The sequence below is a fragment of the Schistocerca americana genome, chromosome 1 (assembly GCF_021461395.2).
Source record: "Schistocerca americana isolate TAMUIC-IGC-003095 chromosome 1, iqSchAmer2.1, whole genome shotgun sequence".
Taxonomy (NCBI): Eukaryota; Metazoa; Arthropoda; class Insecta; order Orthoptera; family Acrididae; genus Schistocerca; species Schistocerca americana.
Genome location: NC_060119.1, coordinates 1,181,384,779 through 1,181,389,126, shown reverse-complemented (window position 1 = coordinate 1,181,389,126; position 4,348 = coordinate 1,181,384,779). Strand labels below are relative to the sequence as shown.

General features: G+C 38.8%; 1 non-coding gene across 1 annotated transcript; it reads right to left on the bottom strand.

The window, feature by feature from the left end:
• Positions 1-1,354: 1,354 nt before the first annotated feature.
• On the bottom strand, positions 1,355-1,427 carry Trnam-cau. Its single transcript has one exon. It is a non-coding gene; the product is annotated as a tRNA-Met (tRNA).
• Positions 1,428-4,348: the final 2,921 nt, after the last annotated feature.

The window sequence follows — 4,348 nt, the reverse complement described above, 5'->3', positions numbered from 1 at the left end:
CCTGAAAGAAAGGATATTGCGGAGACATGGCTTAGCCACAGCCTGGGAGATGTTTCCAGAATGAGATTTTTTCACTCTGCAGCGGAGTGTGCGCTGATATGAAACTTCATTATTCTTTTAATTTTTAAATTCTTTATTTTGTAGTATATGCTTCCTAACTAAAAGACATAGCAACATATTTTGTCTTGCTTTGTACTTACTTTGGTAATGACTATGGTGTTGTCTAGTATTTGTTGCCTGATGTTGTTTAGTTTGTTTTAATTTTTTGTGAAGAGTTTTCATAGTACCCCTGTACCCATTATTTAAAGCTGTAGTTTTAATTTAACGATACTGAGTTCTTATTGTTGTCCAAGTACTTTCATTCGTTTATTATGCAGATGCAATGTGGACATGAAATATGGCATTTAAGCTGGTTTGGGGTGACGGTATGTGGTGTTGATGCATTAGCGTCTGTTAATTTACTATAAATAAGAAAATTATATTACCAGTGTGGTTTTTCTTCTAGATTTAAGAAAATAATGCTCCAATTGGTCTCAGGTTTTACGATAAATTTATTATTCTTGTGCATGCTGCTTAGATTTGTTGCTGATGTACCAGTTACAGTATTTATGCAATCAAAGAAAATTATTTATCGTAGATTATTTTGCTGTTGATATGGACGCTATCTAAGAACATTTGCCCTAAATGGTTCACGTAAATATAAACTTTATGACAGCACCATGTATTTGAAGAAGTCCAAGTATCTCAGTGATTGTCAATTTCTTATGTTTCAAGAAACCGCTTTTTGCTTTTACTGAGATGGAAGCTCTTCGTAGTGTCTAGGGGACACTATATGGTGTTCTTACTAAATGTCGTAATTAGTGTACTATAGGATGCAGAAGAGCTGTAACGTGGAAAGACTGTTTCTAAGTTGCAAGCATACATTGCGCAATTATTGTTGAGCAAATCTTTCGTTCCATACAACAATTTTATCCGTGTTTCAAGTACCATATTTGGTTTTGACTATTTTAGTGTTACTAGTACTGTTATTAGTATAACTTTCATTTAGACTGATGTATGGAGAGAATCATTGTATGTTGTATTTAATATTTAGGTTATTTCTATTAACGCATCTAATATGTTATAAAAGTTTGAAGAATTCTCATTGCGAGGTAAGGTTAGCGTTGTTTCGTCGAAATAAAGATGTCATCACTCATTTTATCTACGGATTCTTTAATTCGATTTATTTCTCCAAGCATTGTGTCACAATCAACACACACTATTTATTGTACGTGTTCGGCATAACCGATATCATGTGCTAATTAAACGCGAAGGACAAGGTAATTGTCAGTTCAGAAATATTGATTAAAATAAATGCCCCGGGTGAGGATCGAACTCACGACCTTAAGATTATGAGACTTACGCGCTGCCTACTGCGCTACCGAGGCAACTGCAAGTAAGTGGCTTTCTGTATGCTTAACTGTATGAGTACGATGTGCTTGCGTAAGACGCCACAGATTAACTAGGAGTTTACGTCATAGTTATCAGCAATAACTGAGTCAACGCGACTACCTGATTTAGGTGCTTTCATACAGGCTATATTTTACAGCAATATTTGGCCGTAACAGTGTTGTCATCAACATTGATGCACCATGACTGCAATACATGGCAATTCTGATATACCACCGGGCAATATTGCTGATATTGCAGACTTTTGCAGATAGTTGCTGAAGTACTTCAGAGGGGTTGCCGGTACTGTCTACCAAGCGTGGTGAATATTTCGTATTATGGCCGAGGCAAATTGCAATTCGTATTAGCAAAGCACAGAAAGATACTGTAAACCCGTCGTCTTACAAACCGACAGCACTGTCATCTTGTATATCAAAGATGCGTCTAAGAACCGTTAAAAACAGTTTAGAATAGTGGAGGGAAAAGAGTAAAGTTCTTCCCGAGACCTAGCTTCGATTTCGCAAGGGAAAGAGTGCTGTTGACAACTTAGGGAATTTGACAACTGATATTCAACGGACCTTCGTGAACAAACGTTTCCTAGCTGGAGCTTAAGACACTGTGGAAATCACACCACTGGAAAGAAATCTTGTTTCCACTAATTATAGTATTTGTGCAATCTGTGGGATTAAATCTTTGTTCTCAGATAGAAGAATCTATGTCTTGTACAATGGATATGGCACAGGGCCTCGGATAATCCACAATGGTTTCCCATCGGAAGCCATATTGAGCCCTCTCCAGTACATGCTTTATACACGAGAAAAGTTTCTCACCCATATTTTCTAAATTACAATTCCCTGATCTCTGCCTAAGAGAATTGTCTGGAGATAACACGGATTAAACAAAGGTTGGATGAAGGTTGTTGGAAAAATATCGCATTCAGGAGTCGATCTTAAGTTTCTGGAGATGAGAACTGATTCGAAACTAACCTAGAGATATCACAAAAGTGATATTCTTCTAATATAGAAACAAGGATGTATGATCGGCTGATGGGGGGGAGCACACCCGAAAATTTCGACGAGCTGGTACAGGACTGTTGCGAGATCAGTCTTGGATTATGAAAGACGATTTTATCATCATAAGACAAGAAATTCGATATCGATGCTGGACAGACTTCGATACCGCTGCACTCGAATATGCACTGGAGCGATGCTATCCACACAAACGAATGCTCTCCTTGTTGAGGTACCCAGAAGTAAAAAACTTGCGAATAAATTCATTTTGAAGCGAATCTCACAGATAGGACAAACAATGGAATAATGAAACAAACAATACGGAAAAAAATTAACCGCTTGTTTGCAAATAGAAGAAATCCATTGATTATGAAATCTCTTAATGATAGACCTTGTATAAAAATAAGATAGAGAAATACGATGTCTACCAGATATCCTGGCCCCATGCAGCTGACGAGAAGAAAATGTACTAATTTTTGATAATACTGTGCAGTATAAATCTTCCCCAAATTTGAAGACCTGATGGGTTTTGCACAATACTGTTTTCCTGAAGTCGACGATGGATCGAAGACCATTCATGGTGACAAAGGAGCATGTGCACTATACAACCCTGTGGAAAATTACTAAGCCCTGTGTTGTTACAGACGGGAAAAACCGACCGGTTAAAACCAATACAGGTATTTTACTTCCGAGTAGCCCCTACTTTTCGGTATTTGTTTGGTCACGGTTATAACAGGTGATTCTTTATCTTTTACAAACAATCGAGTAAAAAAACGAAATATCAATTAGCCATAGCAGCAGTGCTAAAATTTTAGGTTTTTAAATAAATATTTTTAAATAGCAAATAATTTTTATTTGTAAGTCTTCCATTGCTTTGGAATATTGCGTTATTTCAGAAAATGGAAAAACCGACCAGTGCTTTTTTAACAACACTGCAACAGAAAAGAGCAACAAACCAATTGCATAAATATTGGTACAGCATTGCTAAGACAATAATGAACCTGTTACAATGAGGTGTGACCTACTGGATGTTACGTGTGTACGTACATGCAAAGTGCAAAACTTGCCCCATCTGATCTATATGGCAGTTTCACCCTGTCGCCGTCGGACATAAGCTGATCTTAGTGAGAAAACTGTGAATGACCACGAAGGACTCAGTCGTGTAATCACAGGTGATGAATCCTGAGTTTCCGAGTACGATGCTGAGAGAAAGTGGTAGAAGTGAGGAATGACCACACTGAGGCATCTCCTCGACAGCAAAAAGCTCGAATGAGCAAGTAATAGATCAAAACAATGCTGATTTTTTTTTCTATGTAGGAGTGTCATGAGTAAAGAATTTGTTCCTCCAGGGCAAACTGTCATCCAACCGCAAATGTAGGCTTCCGCGGCCGTTGTCACAGTCAATAAAATTCTTCTGGGTTTGTGGCCCCAATGTCATCTGCAAAATTCCGACGTTTCTGCGACTGTTGCAAGGCGCCTTTCTCAGGGTGTATTGCTGACTGCTGAATGAGGACTAGTTGGGATACTTATATACTACGGAGGAATGCTGTAATTGGATGTGAGTGTGAGGAGGAAGGGTATTAGGAGTTCCTTTTATTGGTCTTTGAATTGCGTGTTGTCATTGGCGGAAATGGGCGTTTTCCATTGGACTTTCCTTTACTGCTTGCCATTGGGGGAAATCGGCGAATAGGAAACTGAGCGGCGACTACAGTGTAGCGTTGTTTACTAACTGCCTAGCATCGACTAGGCCGCGTCAGCGCTTTGTGTACCCTCCGCCGCAGTGTCCTACTGCGCGCCTGTTGCTCTGCGAGAGCTGTCCTTCCTTAACAAAAAACATGCAACTGAAGAAATTAGCGGCTGAAGGCCTACACTACACGTCTGAAGGACAACTATAATTAAAACACATTAAT